The sequence below is a fragment of the Hemiscyllium ocellatum genome, chromosome 9 (assembly GCF_020745735.1).
Source record: "Hemiscyllium ocellatum isolate sHemOce1 chromosome 9, sHemOce1.pat.X.cur, whole genome shotgun sequence".
Lineage (NCBI taxonomy): Eukaryota > Metazoa > Chordata > Chondrichthyes > Orectolobiformes > Hemiscylliidae > Hemiscyllium > Hemiscyllium ocellatum.
The window spans coordinates 109021642-109039447 of NC_083409.1; positions in this window are offsets into that span (position 1 = coordinate 109021642).

A 17806-nucleotide genomic window follows, 5' to 3' on the forward strand; every position below is an offset into this window, starting at 1 on the left:
GGACGCTACCACAAGAGCCCCCACTTTTATTAACCCATTCATCCAAAAAAACCTGTTCGGGGATGTTATTACACATCTTTGGAGCAGGTGAGACCTGAAGCTGAAGACCTGAACTCCTGTCCAGGGTTAGGGACGCTATCATTGTGTCACAAGAGGGTCTACTTTGTTTCTTTTTAATCTAGCCTATTTTTCTAATTAAATCTACCAGAGATGTTATTGCACACCTGGGGAGCAGATGGGACTTGAACCCAGGCCTTTTGGTCCAGGGTGATGGACACTATCACTATCACGAAGGCTTATTTTGTTTTTATTTTGGATATTGTTTTATAATCCACGTAGCTTGCAATACTTTACTGCACACTTATATTCTGCAGGCAATCACTGTGAGGTTATTATCTACAGAGTAGATCCAGGCTACGAACTGCAGTTTGTAGGGTTGCCAACTTTAGCCTGGCCATAGGTCTTTAGGGTTGAGTTAAGAAGGGGACAAGGAAAACACCCTGTGGCTTTTTCATTGACAAGAAATCCTTGAAGAAGTTACGAATGTGATGCCTGCGATTGTGAGGTTCTGCACTTGGACAGGAGGAATCGTGGAGCTGAATAGTATTGAAATGGAGAAAGACTGCACAAAGCTGCAGCCAAGCTTCCAGTAATTGATTCTTTATCCATGAATCACAACAAAGCTCGCATCCAGGTTCAGCAGTTAATGGAATACTGGCCTTTGTTTCAAAGGGACGAGAGAATGAATACAGGAAAGTTGAAACTAAAACTATACAAAATTGTACATTAAAACTACACAAAGCACGAGTCAGACCACATCTAAGAACGGTAGACTGATATTTGAGGCAGACCAGAGAGGATTCACTCAGCTGATCCTGGGTATGAAGGGACTGTCTTATGAGGACAGGTTCAGAGGTTGGACCTGTACTTATTGGAGTTTAGAGAAATGAGACAAGATCTTGTTAAAATATATAAGACACTTAGAGGAGACAGGAAAATATTGTTTCTCCTTGTTGGAGAGTCTAGGACTAGAGGGCATAACCTCAGAGTAAAGGGTCACCTATTTAAGGTACAAGTGAAGAAATATGTTTTTCTCTCAGAAGGTTGTGACTCTTCGTAATTTCTTTCTCCAAAAGGCAGTAGTTGCAAGATCTTTCAATATATTTAAGGCAGAGAGAGATAGATTCTTGATGACCAAGGGGATGGAAGGTTATTAGGGATATGCACTAATGTAGAGTTGAGGTTAAATTCAGCTCAGCCATGATCTTATAGGATGGGGAGCACGTTCTAAGGGCAGAGTGGCCTACTCTTTTTCCATGTTCATTTGCTTGTTTGTGCATATGGAGGTGAGGAGGAAATTTGTCTCTCAGAGATCAGTGAGACTGTGGAAATTTTTAGAGTCGAGAGCGTGGCGCTGGAAAAACATAGCAGGGTGATGCAGAATCCAAGGAGCAGGAGAATCAACGTTTCGGGCAAAAACCTTTCATCAGAAATGAGACTGTGAGCTGAGGAGGTAATTGAGACTATATTGTTAAGAATAGATAAAGCTGAAGCGGAAAGATTTTTGATCAGCAAGGGAAATGAGAGTTATGGGGAAAACACAGAAAGTGGAGTTGAGGATTATCAGATCATCCACAATCTCATCGAATGGCGAAGCAAACTCAAAGGGCTGAATGGCCTCCTTCTATGCCAATGTTTTATGGCTTAACTTAAATACCCAGACACCATGTAGTTTGTTCAACCATCATGATGATCATGACTCCTACATAGGCATCTGGAACTCAATCCTGAACCATTACATTCATGTGATACAGAAAGTCGTCCTGGCATTTGCTTCAAACATCTCTTACAAACCACAGCAGAAGTCATTGACCAGGGCTAGCTCTGGTGTAATATCCTGGAAGGAGATCTCAGCCCCTGAGAAAGTGAATCCCTTTTCCTTAGGACCTTACTCTCAGTCCATCTATCTTACACTCGATAAAAAATCGAAAGAACTGCAGATGCTGGAAATCAAAAACAGAAACAGAAGTTGCTGGAAAAGCTCTGCAGGTCTGGCAGCATCTGTGGAGAGAAATCAGAGTTAATGTTTTCGGTCGAGTGTTCCTTCCTCAGAACAGGTACTCGCAATTCTGAGGAAGGGAGGCTGGTACAATTGCAACATTTAAGAGGCATCTGGATGGGTATATGAATAGGAAGGGTTTGGAGGGATATGGGCTGGTGTTGGCAGGTGGGACTAGATTGGGTTGGGATATCTGGTCGGCATGGACAGGTTGGACCGACAGGTCTGTTTCAATGCTGTTCATCTCTATGACTCTATGACTAAATCTGATTTCTCTCAATGGATGTTGCCAGACCTGCTGAGCTTTTACAGCAATTCCTGTTTCTTTAACTTATGCTTCAGCCTTTTTGGACTCCAGTCCATAAGACATAGGAGTAGAAGCAAGGCCATTTGACCCATCGAGTCCACTCCACCATTTAATCATGGCTGATGGGCATTTCAATTCCACTTATCTGCACTCTCCCTGTAGCTCTTAATTCCTTGCACGATCAAGAATTTATCAATCTCTGCCTTGAAGACACCCAACGTCCCGGCCTCCACTGTGCTCTGTGGCAATGAATTCCACAGGCCCACCACTCCCTGGCTGAAGAAATGTCTCCTCATTTCCTTTCTAAATTGACCCCCTCTAATTTTGAGGCATGATTTGGAGATGCCGGTGTTGGTGTACAAAGTTAAAAATCACACAACACCAGGTTATAGTCCAACAGATTTAATTGGAAGCACACTAGCTTTCGGAGCGACGCTCCTTCATCAGGTGATTGTGGAGGGCTCGATCGTAACACAGAATTTATAGCAAAACCTTGCAGTGTGATGTAACTGAAATTATACATTGAAAAATTGATTGTCTGTTAAGCCTTTCATCTGTTAGAATACAGTGATTGTTTCACTAATTTTGAGGCGATGCCCACAGCCGCAACTTCCTCAATATTCTCGACAGCCGAGCACCATGCTAACCAGTGTCTGCAGGACTCTGACTAACAAAGTGTCTGGATTCTTTCATTGGGAAGAAAGGTTGAAGCTTTTGTTTCTTTGCCCGGTGTCTCATTTTACATTCGGCGCTGACCTATGCGTCCCAGCACAATTTAATTCGACATTGGCATGTCAGTATCTCTGATTCAATCAATTATTTTGGGGTTACTGTGGAGTGACTAGGATGAAGTTTCTTTCCCTGAATCACTTGACTTTCTCTGACCTGTGTGAACCATGTAAGAATTCACACTTACAGAATCCCACTCTAAGCTGATAACTCTTTTCTTTTTCAAGTTTTCTCCTGAACCTTTCTGACCTCTGCTGCACTCAGGCCCAACGGATTTCAATCTTCAAGAAAAGTTCTCTCCTGGCTGCAATCAATTGGAGCTGTTGCCTCCCATCTCCCTGATATGTTAATGCCCCAGAAATACTCCTTGTCAGTAATGTATCCAGACCTCAGCTCTTTGCAGCCTTGGCTGCATTCTAATGCTTAGTGAGTCTATGTTACATGGCAAAAGGTTTAGTCTCCTATTCCCTCATAGATCCAAATAGTATTGCAGGGAAAGCATGGGGCAAAATAACATTAAAAATTCAACTCCTTCAGGTTTATGCGTAAGATATGGTTTGAAAGTATTATAGAAATAGATGGGGGAAGGGTACACCTCTCATTGTTCTTTTATTGTAGAGGAAGTGCTTGTAATCATCCACCCCCACCCTCCTTTAGCTTATCTCTCCACACTTCAGGCTCACTGCCTTTATTCCTGCTGAAGGGCTTTTGCCCGAAACATTGATTTCGCTGCTCCTTGGATGCTGCCTGAACTGCTGTGCTCTTCCAGAACCACTAATCCAGAATTGTAATCATCCAGTTTGACGACTTGCTGTTTCTTCAACCTTAAATTGGAATCTATCTAACATATCAGATGAGAACTGAATTCAAAAGACAAGCCCATTCCTGCTCAGATGGTGCATCATCTACACTCGTAAACCATTCTGTGCTTCCCTATGTCTGCAAGTGGAGCATCAAGCGAGGTCATGAAGCCTTCTAACCATGTCACTGCTAGTGGTGATTGAGTCACCAAAGCAGATTTGGTGTGTCATGTATCCTTGTCAAAAATGTTGGATGATGGTAAGATAGGGGACGGCTGGAAAATGAGAAGCCTTCAGAAATGAATAGCAAGAATCCAGAGACAGTACATTCCTGTCAGGGTGAAAGGGAAGGCTGGTAGGTACAGGGAATGCTGGATGACTAAAGAAATTGAGAGTTTGGTGAAGAAAAAGAAGGAAGCATATGTCAGGTACAGACAGGATAGATCGAGTGAATCCTTAGAAGAGTATAAAGAAAGTAGGAGTATACTTAAGAGGGAAATCAGGAGGGCAAAACGGGGACATGAGATAGTTTTGGCAAATAGAATTAAGGAGAATCCAAAGGGTTTTTACAAATACATTAAGGACAAAAGAGTAACGAGGGAGAGAATAGGGCTCCTCAAAAATCAGCAAGGTGGCCTTTGTGTGGAGCCACAGAAAATGGGGGAGATACTAAATGAATATTTTGCATCAGTATTTACTGTGGAAAAGGATATGGAAGATATAGGCTGTAGGGAAATAGATGGTGACATCTTGCAAAATGTCCAGATTACAGAGGAGGAAGTGCTGGATGTCTTGAAATGGTTAAAGGTGGATAAATCCCCAGGACCTGATCAGGTGTACCCGAGAACTCTGTGGGAAGCTAGAGAAGTGATTGCTGGGCGTCTTGCTGAGCTATTTGTATCATCGATAGTCACAGGTGAATTGCCGAAAGACTGGAGGTTGGCAAACATGGTGCCACGGTTCAAGAAGGGTGTAAGGACAAGCCAGGGAACTATAGACCAGTGAGCCTGACCTCGGTGGTGGGCAAGTTGTTGGAGGGAATCCTGAAGGACAGGATGTACATGAATTTGGAAAGGCAAGGACTGATTTGGGATAGTCAACATGACTTTGTGCGTGGGAACTCATGTCTCACAAACTTGACTGAGTTTTATGAAGAAGGAACAAAGAAGATTGATGAGGGCAGAGCAGTAGATGACCTATATGGACTTCAGTAAGGCGTTCAACAAGGTTCCTCATGGGAGACTGATTAGCAAGGTTAGATCTCATGGAATACAGGGAGAACTAGCCATTTGGATACAGAACTGGCTCAAAGGTAGAAGACAGAGGATGGTGGTGGAGGGTTGTTTTTCAGACTGGAGGCCTGTGACCAGTGGAGTGCCACAAGGATCAGTGCTGGGCCCTCTACTTTTTGTCATTTACATAAATGATTTGGATGCGAGCATAAGAGGTACAGTTAGTAAGTTTGCAGATGATACCAAAATTGGAGGTGTAGTGGACAGCGAAGAGGGTTACCTCAGATTACAACAGGATCTGGACCAGATGGGCTAATGGGCTGAGAAGTGACAGATAGAGTTTAATTCGGATAAATACGAGGTGCTGCATTTTGGGAAAGCAAATGTTAGCAGGACTTATATACATAATGGTAAGGTCCTAGGGAGTGTTGCTGAACAAAGGGACCTTGGAGTGTAGGTTCATAGCTCCTTGAAAGTGGAGTCGCAGATAGATAGGATAGTGAAGAAGGCGTTTGGTATGCTTTCCTTTATTGGTCGGAGAAATGAGTACAGGAGTTGGGAGGTCATGTTGCGGCTGTACTGGACATTGGTTAGGCCACTGTTAGAATATTGTGTGCAATTCTGGTCTCCTTTCTATCAGAAAGATGTTGTGAAACTTGAAAGGGATCAGAAAACATTTATAATGATGTTGTCAGGGTTGGAGGATCTGAGCTACAGGGAGAAGCTGAGCAGGCTGGGGTTGTTTTCCCTGGAGCATCGGAGGCTGAGGGGTGACCTTATAGAGGTTTACAAAATTATGAGAGGCATGGATAGGATAAATAGGCAAAGTCTTTTCCCTGGTGTCGGGGAGTCCAGAACTAGAGGACATAGATGTAGGGTGAGCGGGGAAAGATATAAAAGAGACATAAGGGGCAACTTTTTCACGCAGAGGGTGGTACATGTATGGAATGAGCTGCCAGAGGATGTGGTGGAGGCTGGTACAATTGCAACATTTAAAAAACATTTGGATGGGTATATGAATAGGAAGGGTTTGGAGGGATCGGCCGGGTGCTGGCAGGTGGGACTAGACTGGGTTGGGATATCTGGTTGGCATGGATGGGTTGCACCGAAGAGTCTGGTTCCATGCTGTACATCTCTATGACTCTATGACTCTAAGATTAGGAAGGGCTATGTTGCTATTCTAGGGCAAGTTAATATTAAGAAGGAGGAGGTACTGAGTGTCTTGCAAATACATTAAGGTAGATAAGTCCCAGGTCCTGGTGGGATCTATCACAGGATACTAAGGGAAATGAGGGAGGAAATTCCCAGAGTCTTGACAGAAATCTTTAGCTACAGGTGAGGCCCCAGAAGTTTGGAGAATAATTTCTTTGTTCAAGAAGTACAAAAGGGATTCTCCAGGAAATTATAGACCAATGAGTCTCAGATTAGAGCCATAGAGCCTTGGTGGGGAAATTACTGGAAAAGCTTCTTCGAGACAGGATTTACTCAGGTTTTGAAAATAATAGACTTGCAAGCGAGAGTCAGCATAGCTTCGCGTGGGGGAGGTCTTGTCTCATAAATATGATTGAGCTTTTTTCAGGACATGACAGATGATTGACGAGACTATGACATTTGACTTTACTGAAACATTTGACAAGATACATCATGGTAGGCTGGTCCAGAAGATTTAATCAATGCATTCAGCAATGAGTTGTTAAGTTGGCTTGATCATATAAGACAGAGGGTAGATGTGGAGGGATGTTTTCCCTACTTGAGGCCTGTGACCAGTGGTGTACCATAAAGACCAGTGTTGGGAACATCTGATGTTTATAATTTATATAAATGATTTGGGTTAGATTCTAGGTGGGGTAGTTAGTAAGTTTGCAGATGAAACAAATATCAGTGATGTTGTGTACAGTGAGGAAGATTATCAAAGGGTATAGTTCATTTGGAAAGTTGGGTGGAGAAATGACTGATGAGGCTAATCTGGACAATTGTGAGGTGATGCATTATGGGAGTTCACATTCAAGAGGAACGTACATAATTAATGACAAGACCCTTAAGAGCACCAATACAGAGAGGGATCTTAGGGTGAGGTATAAAGGTTGTCAAATCATGTTGCAACTATGTAAGACTTCCCACTCTGCCACCCAACATTTCAACTCTCCCTCCCACTCTGCCAACCACACCACCCTGTGACCCAACATTTCAACTCCCCCTCCCACTCTGCCGAGGACATGGAGATCCTGGGCCTCCTTCACCGCCGTTCCCTCACCACCAGACGCCTGGAGGAAGAACGCCTCATCTTCCACCTCGGAACACTTCAACCCCAGGGCATCAATGTGGACTTCAACAGTTTCCTCATTTCCCCTTCTCCCACCTCACCCCAGTTCCAAACTTCCAGCTCAGCACCGTCCCCATGACTTGTCCTACCTGCCTATCTTCTTTTCCACCGATCCACTCCATCCTCCTCCCTGACCTATCAGCTTCATCCCCTCCTCCACTCACCGATTGTACTCTATGCTACTTTCTCCCCACCCCCACCCTCATCTAGCTTATCTCTCCACCCTTCAGGCTATCTGCCTTTATTCCTGATGAAGGGCTTTTGCCCAAAACATTGACTACTGCTCCTCGGATGCTGCCTGAACTGCTGTGCTCTTCCAGCACCACTAATCCAGAATCTGGTTTCCAGCATCTGCAGTCATTGTTTTTACCCTGTGTAAGACTTTGGTCAGACCACATTTGGAGTCTTGTGTGCAGTTCTTGTCACCACACTACAGGAGGGATATAGAGACTTCTAAAGGATGCAAAAAAGGTTTGCCAGGATGTTGCCTGGATTGGAATGTTTTATCAGTAAGGAAAGTTGAACAAACTTGGATTGTGTTTGCAAGAGTCTTGGAGTTTGAGGGGTAACCTGACAGAAGAATATAAAGTTATGAGAGGCTTGGGTCAGGTGGATAGTCAAGTCTCTTTCACAGGGGAAATTGTCACATATTAGGGGAATAAGTCTAAAGTAGGTTCATAAGGGAAGTTTTAATGCAGTGGATGGTGGGTGCCTGGAACACACTGCCAGGGAAGGTTGTAGAAGCCGATATGATAACAACATTTAAGAAGCATTTAGAGACACGTACACAGGCAGGGAATGGAGGGATATGGACCATATTCAGGTAAATGGGGTTGGTTTAGAATGACAACATGATCAATGTAGACACAATGGGCTGAAAGCCTGTTCTTGGGCTGTACAGTTTGATGTTCAATGCAAACCATCAGTGCACCAAAACTAGGGGAGGCAGGGTGTACTGGTAACGTCACTAGGCTAGTCGTCCAGGACCCCAATTCAATGCTTTGAGGACATATGATCAAAACCCACTGCTGGAGTCTGAATTCAATAAAAGCCAGGAATAACAATAAAACGCTCTCCTAAGGCAACCATGTCACCATTGTTGAGTGTTTTAAAAACCTATCTGTTTCAGGAATCTCCAATAGGGAAGGAATCTGTTGTCCTTACATTGTCTGACGTACAGTGACTCCAGACCCACAGTAACAGGATTGACTCTTAACTTCCCTTTGGGCAATTAACAATGGGCAATAAATGTTGACCTACCAATGACACCCTCATGAATAAAAAAAATGAACGAGGGGAGACAATCAACTTTGTCTAATGTATTATTATTTAATTCATTTCTATGTGTCATCAGGAGACTTGCCAGTCTGAAACATCCTTATCCTTCTTTTCAACTTCCTCCATGGCCTTACTTATCCCTATTTTAGTCACTACCTCCAGCCTCATGACCTTCAGGAATGATCATTCTCCTCAAAGTCTGGTCTTTTGACAGAAGGATTTGACAAAGCTGAGGAGTTCAGTAGGGTTCAGGTTTTTCTCCGTAACAGTGTAGCACCCCTTCAGTACTACACCAGAAGTGTCAGCGCTGAAAATGTGTTGCTGGTTAAAGCACAGCAGGTTAGGCAGCATCCAAGGAACAGGAAATTCGATGTTTCGGGCCAGAGCCCTTCATCAGGACACTTACCAGAAGTGTCAGCTTGGATATTTTTTTCTAATCTCTCTCAAGTGAGCCTTTAACACATGATGCTCTGATTCAGAGACAAGAGTCAGAAACTTTGGAATTAATCAGTCTGCTTCCATCAGGGATTTGTGAGTGTGCCCTCCATGGACCCCCTCTTCATTTTAACTTTTCATTATCTCCCATTTATTGTGTACTGCCTTGACTTGTTCCCTTTGTTCCCCATCAACTCCCCCTCCCAATTCTCCAGATTGAACTTCATTTGTCATTTAACCTGTCATTATCATCTTCCTGAAGTTTACTCCTATCAACAAACAGTATTTCACTTTTCAAGTTTCTTTATCACGCCTCTTGTCCTTAGATCTGAATCAGTCACCTATGTAGCACAGACCAAGAACACTAAACCCTGAGGAACCATACTTGAAACAACTTTCCAGTCACATACAATCCTCTTGACCATGTCCATTTATGTTTTTGCCACTGAAGCAATTTTGAATCCAACTTAACATAAAAAACATAGAAATAGGAGCGGGAAGAGGCCACTCAGCCCTTTGAGCTTGCTCTGGCATTCAATATAACCATGGCTGATCATTCAACTCAGTCCCCTGTTCCTGCTCTCTTCTTATACTCATTGATCCCTTTAGTCGAAAAAAACTATATCTAACTCCATCCTGAAAAGGGGCAGCATGAAGGCACAGTGATTAGCACTGCTGCCTCACAGCACCAGAGCCCCAGGTTCGATTCCAGCCTCAGGTGCCTGTCTGTGTGGAGTTTACACATTCTCCTCATGTCTTCTCCCACAATCCAAAGATGTGCAGGTGAGTTGGCCATGCTAAATTGCCCATAGTGCTAGGTGCATTAGTCAGAGAGAAATGGGTCTGGGTCGTTATGTCTTGGTCTCAACAGATTTATGTGGCAGAGAATTCTACAGGCTCCTCAGTCTCTGGGTGAAGAAATTTCTTCTCATCTTACTCCTAAATGGCCCACCCTATATCCTTAGACTGTTCAGAGACCCCAGTCATTGGAAATATCCTTCCTGTATTTAACCTGTGTGGTCCTGTTCGAGTTTTATAGGTTTCTATAAGATACCTCTCATTCTTCTAAACTCCAGTGAGCATAGTTCTAACAGATCCAGACTCTCTTCTTACATCAGTCCTGCCATCCCAGGAATCAGGCTCGTAAACTTGTCTTTGTTCCATCCCATGAGATTTTAATTTATTGACCAGTCCCTCCTAATTTTGATTGCAAGAAGAGTTGCTTATTTTAGACGTGAACTAGAACATTTGCTCAGAGACTGGTTATAAGTGTGTTTCTCTCTCCTGTAAAACTTTATAATTATTTCAATATTTCCTCTTTCTTAATTATTCACTGTCCACGGCATTTTGGTTTTTTTTTGTGAAGAATGGGAGATGCATTTACACCAAATTGTTGTGCTTTTAGGATTTTGTTTTGTGATATTCCTTCTCTATAATTATTTGAAGTGAATAGTTTTGTACTTAGAAGGAGAAAAATTTTAGTTATGTAAAATTATTTTATTCCTAACAAACTTAAAGTATGAAATAATCACAGCAACAGATTGCAAAAATTTGAAATCTTATCTGATCCTATTTTTATATGTATCCACACACACACTGATATGGATAACATATATAGAGAGATCTATTTTGTATTAAACTTTTACCAATTTATATCTGACACATCACAGTAGTAAAGTGTAGCTGCACGGTCTCTGGAGATGTCAACTAAAAAAAAACTCAATTTTACAGACAGATGCTCTCTCTGCTTGTCAACTAGAAGCTACAAATATGTCAATGATTTACCGTTGTATTTTTCAGAGCATTCAAAACAATTCTCTTCAGACAAACTGAGCTCCTGACCAAATATGACACGTCCCTGACATTTTGCTTCAGTCCTTCAGACAACCATTCAGGGGAAAAAGCAAACAATAGCACCAGAGAGAAACCTTCAAAAAAAAAATACAGAAGCCTGCTCTCTCCATTCACTTGTCATCTTAAGTTCCTTTGAAACAACTTTTTCTTTCCTTGACATTGGCAGTCGCACTAATTACTCAACGACAAGGCCACATTCTTGTATTTTTGTTTTCGAAGGAGCTGCACTGTTGTAACTGTTGAAAGGGGAGATGTTTTCTTGTGTACTACAATGTCGCCCTTTTATTCCTCACCAACTGGCACTAAGTAATGAGATGTTCAACAAAACGCCTACCCAGAGAGCGCATTTATCATCTGCATTCCAGTTATACACCAAATGGTACTGAACGAGGGCGCATTGTTACTGGAGTGCATTTAAATGCGAAAGCACGCTTTGGTTGTGAACATACAGAGGATTGTGTGGTGCAGCTAACTTCAACCCTGTTTTAGTTAGATTTATATTTTAAATGGCAGACAGCGAGAGCAGTAAAACTTTGCGATTTTTCACAATACTGATGGAAATAATTTCAACCTCAAATTGAAACTCACCAAAGAAGATCCAAAAGAAATTGGAATGCTGACTATGAACCAATGTAATTGAGATGTTTAACACAGTTGAATGTTCTGTGAAGATGTTTAAATTGTAAATCCTGTCCCTTCAAGCTTTTCTCCCTATCTCTGTAACCACTGTGACCAGTCCTGCTACTCTTTGCTATCTCTGTATCTCTCCAGTTCTGATCTCTTGTGCATCCCGTGCTGGAACTGTTTATTCATTTGATGCCACATGTTCAGCAATTTATAGTCTTAGCTGTGGAAAGTCCTTGCACACTTTTTCTGTCCACTTCCCTCTTGTCTAAGATGACCCTTAAAACTACCTCTTACCCCAGAGGCACCTTATTTTTTCATTCACTCACAGGATGAGGGCATTGCTGAATAGACCAGCATTTATTGTCCATCCCTAATTGCCCAGAGGGCAGTTAAGAGTCACCCACATTGCTGTGGGTCTGGAGTTACACTTAGGCCAGATCAGGTAAGGATGGCAGTTTCCTTCTCTAAAGGGCATTAGTGAACCAAGTGGGCTTTTCCAACAACTGACAACAGCTTTGTTATCATCATTAAACTCATAATTCCATAATTTTTAAAAAATATCAAATTCCCACCATCTGCCATTGTGGGATTTGGACCCAGGTTCTCAGACCATTGCCTGGGTCTCAGGATTGACAGTCTAGTGATAATATCGCTGGGCTAACACCTCCCTGAGGACAGCTGGCTTTTAGAAAAGGCATGATATTATATATAAGATTATATGATATGTCTTTTTAAAATAAACATATTATTTCATTGAATGTGGGGCCATCGTTGGCTGGACCAGTATTGTTTCCCATCCCTAACTGCCCTTGAGCCATCTTTTTGAAACAGTGCAGTCCATGTGGCATTAGGAAAAAACTTCTAATGCCTTTTTACTTGGCTTGGTGTGAAATTTTGTTGGGTGTTGCTTTCTTGGATGTCTGAAAGGATTTGTCGCTATGTCATTAGTGTCTGGCTGTAGGTTTGCTCACTGAGCTGGAAAGTTCATTTCCTGACGTTTCGTCACCGTACTAGGTAACATCTTCAGTGGGCCTCCAGGTGAAGCACTGCTGCTGATTCCTGCTTTCTATTTAGATGTTTGGGTTTCTTTGTGTTGGTGATGTCATTTCCTGTGGTGTGCAAATGACATCACCAACACAAAGAAGCTGAAACATATAAATAGAAAGCAGGAATCAGCAGCAGTGCTTCACCTGGAGGCCCACTCAAGATGTTACCTAGTAGGTGACGAAACGTCTGGAAATGAACCTTCCAGCTCAGCGAGCAAATCTACATCCAGATCCTCAACCTGAGCTACAAATCTTCTCAAAACTCGCTTTGTTATTAGTGTGTTTGCCACTGTAGAAATTTTAAACTTCAAAGGACTATTTAAAGAAAATGGAAATAAAGCAGAAAATGCTGGAGGATCTTAGCAGGTCGAACAACATCTAGGGAGAGAGAAACCAGAATAACACCATAAGGCTGACAGAGCCCTTTGTCAGAAGAATCTTTGTTTGGACCAATGGCAATCACATTTCAAAATAAAAATCCTGGGGGAGGCATGCGGTGAGCAGAATATTTTTCTCAACAATTTGTTAGAAACTGGAGCACACTGCCCCAAAGAAGGAAGTTTGCAGTGCTAAATGGCTAGACGTTAAATAAACATTAGACAGTGAAGAAGGTTACCTGAGAGTACCAAGGGATCTTAATCAGAAACGCCAATGGGCCGAGGAGTAGCAGTTGGAGTTTTAACTTAAATATATGTGAGGTGCAGCACTTTGGAAAGGTAAATCAGGACAGGACCTCTACACATAATGGTAAGGTTCTGAGGAATGTTGCTGAACAAAGAGAACTTGGAATAGAGGTTCATAGTTCCTTGGAAGTGGAGTCGCAGGTAGATAGGATAGTGAAGAAGGTGTTTGGTATGCCTTATTGGTCAGAGTATTGGGTACAGCAGTTGGGAGGTCATGTTGCGGCTGTACAGGACATTGATTAGGCCACTGCTGGAATATTGCGTGCAATTCTGGGCTCCTTCCTAACGGAAAGATGTTGTGAAACTTGAAAGGGTTCAGAAAATATTTACAAGGACGTTGCCAGGGTTGGAGGGTTTGAGCTATAAGGAGAGGCTGAACAGGCTGGGGTTGTTTTCCCTGGAGCATCGGAGGCTGAGGGGTGACCTTATAGAGGTTTATAAAATCATGAGAGGCATGGATCGGGTACATAGAAAAACGATGGAAGTGAGGACTGATGAGGCTGGATATTAGAGTTGAGAGTATGGTGCTGGAGGGCTGACCAATGTCCTGTACAACAGGTCAGACAGCATCCGAGGAGCATGAGAATCGACGTTTCAGGCAAGAAACCTTCATCAGGATGGAGGGCTTTTGCCTGAAACACCGATTCTCCTATTCCTCGGATGCTGCCTGACCTGTTGTGCTTTTCCAGCACCATACTCTCAACTCTAAATAGGACATAGAACACTACAGCACAGTACAGGCCTTTCAGCCCTCAACGTTGTGCTAGCTTTTTATCCTACACTAAGACCAAACCAACCTAGAGACCCTTCATTGAACTATCTGCCATGGGCCTATCCAAGAGTCATGTAAATGTCCCTAATGTCTCTGACTCTACTACCTTTGCTGGCAATGCTTCCATGCACCCACCCCTCTCTGTGGAAAGAGCCTACCTCTGACATCTCCCCTAAACCTCCCTTCAATCATCTTAAAATTATGCCTCCTCATGAAAGAAATTTCCACCATGGAAAAGGTCTCTGACTATCCACTCTATCTATCCCTCTCGTCTTATACACCTCTATTAAGACATTCTTCTTTGCTCCAATGAGAAAAGCTCTTGTTCCCTCAATTTTTCTTCATAAGACACGTCCTCCAGTCCAGACAGCATCCTGGTAAATCTCCTCTGCACCCTTTCTAAAGCTTCTACATCTTTCCTGTAATACGGCGGCCAGAACTGAACACAATATTCCAAGTGTGATCTAACCAGGGCTGCCGCAGCTTAACCTTGCAGCTCTTAAACTCAATCTCCCTGCTAATGAAGACCAACACACCATTTGCCTTCTTAACAACCCTACCAATCTGGGTGGCAACTTTGAGGGATCTATGACATGGACCCCAAGATCTTTCTGTTCCTCCACACTGCCAAGAATCCTGCCTTTAATCCTGTATTCTGATTTCAAATTCAATCTTCCAAAATGAATCACTTCACACTTTTCCAGGTTGAACTCCATCTGCCACTTCTCAGTCCATCTCTGCGTCCTGTCAATGTCCCATTGCAACCTATAACCGCCCTCCACATTATTCACAACTCCACCAACATTCATGTCATCAGCAAACTTAGTAAACCATCCTTCAACTTCCTCAGCAAGACATTGAGAAAAATCACAAAGAGCCAAGGTCCCTGTGAACACCACTGGTCACCGAACTTCAGACCAAATACTTTCCATCTATTGCCACCCTCTGTCTCCTAGGAATAACGTGTTTCGAAAGGAATAACATTTGCCACCCTCCAATCATCTGGCACTACTCCAGTGGACAGTGAGGTTGCAAAGATCATCGCCAAAGGCACAGCAATCTCTTCTCGCTTCCTGTAGGAACCTTGGGTATATCCCATCTGGCCCAGGGGATTTTATCCAGCCTTATGCTTTTTCAAAATTTTCAGCATATTCTCCTTCCTAACATCACCCTTTTCAAGGATATCAGCCTGTTTCACCCCGTCCTCAGAAATGTCAAGGTCCCTCTCAGTAGTGAATGCTGAAGCAAAGTATTTATTAAGGACCTCCCCTACCTCCTCTGACTCCGAGCGCAAGTTCCCTCCACTATCTCTGTTCAGCCCTACCCTCAGTCTGACCATCCTGTTGTTCCTCATATAAGTGTAGAACACCTTAGGGTTTTCCTTAATCCTACCCGCTAAACCTTTTTCATGGTCTTTTCCCTGGGGTCAGGGAGTCCAGAACTAGAGGTCATAGGCTTAGGGTGAGAGGGGAAAGATATAAAAGAGACCTATGGGGCAACATTTTCATACAAAGGGTGGTACAGGTATGGAATGAGCTACCAGAGGAAGTGCTGGAGGATGGTACAATTGCAATATTTCAAAGGCATCTGGATGGCACATGAATAGGAACGGTTTAGAGGGATGTGGGCTGGGTGCTGGCAAATGGGACTACATTGAGTCAGGATATCTGGTTGGCATGGACAGGTTGGACTGAAGGGTCTGTTTCCGTGCTATACAACTCTATGATTCTCTAAACACATCAAAGGGGATAAAAAAGATTGCAGAAATATGGAGAAAGAGCAAGAGAGTGATATTAATTCAGCAATTCTCTCAAAGAGAAAAGATGTACTGCATGAGGATTACCAAAGCTCCTCAGACATCATCTTCCAAACCCACGCCCAATTCAAACTGGAAAGACAAGGGCAGCAGATATTTGGAAACACCACTACTTTCAAGTTTCCCTCCAAGCCACTCACCATCCTGACTTGGAAATAATTAGTTGTCACTGGGTCAGAATCCAGGAATTCCCTCCCTAATGGCATTGTGGGTCAACCCACAGCAGGTGGACTAAAGCAGTTCAAGAAGGCAGCTCATCACCACCTTCTCAAGGGCAACTAGGGACAGGCAATAAATGTCCAGCCAGTGACACTCACATCCCACAAAATAAATAAATTAAAAGAAAATAAACTGAATTACCTTGTTCTGGGTTGTGGGATGCAAACTAACAGGTTTTAAACTTGCAGATTCACAGCTTGAAGGAGTTAAAAACTAAACCAGATCACCTTGCAACTCCATAATCATTTCCGTTGCAATATAGTCTGAGATTCTGCCAAACTGGTAATTAAAAATGTTCGTAGCTTTCTTTTCTCTGAAAAAAAACAGTATTGTTTGTTTCCCAGGTGCTCGCTTACAAAAATGGTTGCATGCTTTATTGGCTCTGATGTGGTTTGGCTGAAGGCAAGACATGATTCTTTCATGAGGTCTAACTATCTAGCTGCTTGAATGAGCCGAGCCTCCACAGAAAAAAAATATGTTACCACAGGATATTTTGGAGTGCATCGGAAAACAGAGCAAATTTGAACCTCACCTCTTTGCTTATAGTAAACTGTGAAAAATAGTTTTTTTTTGTTTGTATGCGCTGCACTTCAAGATCGCAATGTGCTGCACCCGTGATTCAACACCCACAACAACCAATTTGCACTTACTCAGCAGCTCGAATATCGTAGGCATGTCCCCAAGGTGGAAATGTTCCAAACGCATAAAACTGAATCTTGCTCCTTTTTAACAAGTGTTGCAAGAATTCTTGTTTTAACGTTTCATTCACTGCTGTTTTTGACTTTGGTGTTTCTGCCTCTCATTTGGATAAGCACTTCAACTGAGTGCAAGTACTCAAGGTGTTTCAAAATCAGAACAGTTCCGATGATGGGTCACTGCATCAACCCTGCTTTCTGTCTATGAATGCTGCCAGACCTGCTGAGTTTCTCTAGCAATTTCTGTTTGTATTTTTGACTTCCAGCATCTGCAGTTCCCTGGTGTTTTTCTTGCTTCAAAATCACGCTTGGCAAATCCGCAAGAAGAAGTCGCTGGTCAGGATCCCTTCGGGATGTACAGGAGTCACCGGGAGCCCAGGGTTTATCCCCCTCAAAGAAGAGGTCGTTGGTCAGGATCCCTTCGGGATGTACTGGAGTCACCGGGAGTCCAGGGTTTATCCCCCTCAAAGCCATTTGCTCCAGTTAAGTGGGGCACGATGTGCCTATAGATTGAGGATGTCCCCAGACACTGTCAGGGAAGTGTGCCAAGTGCTGGAGTGGGAGCTGTGACCTTGAGAAGTGGGTGCCCATGCTAAACCAGTGGCCGTCAAGCTGCAGCTGTGTTGAACATCTAAGCAATGAGCTCTTTCTGAGGAACGCCTGAGTAGGATCTCTGAATTGTCCCTGATCAACTGGATAAGGGCTGTCAGGCAATGCCATTTGTGCAGTTCAGTTGCATCCTGTTGCTCACAAAAAGGCCAATGCTGCAGTAGGATCTGCCAAAATTCTGGCTTACCCTCCCTCTGACAGCAGGATTGTACAGACTGCACATACATAGTATTAAGAAGACCATATTATAATGCTGCTAAGTTCATGACCAGAAGAGGGTTCCTTCTCATCAATGAGCAAGTGGTCATAGGTACCATTTCTT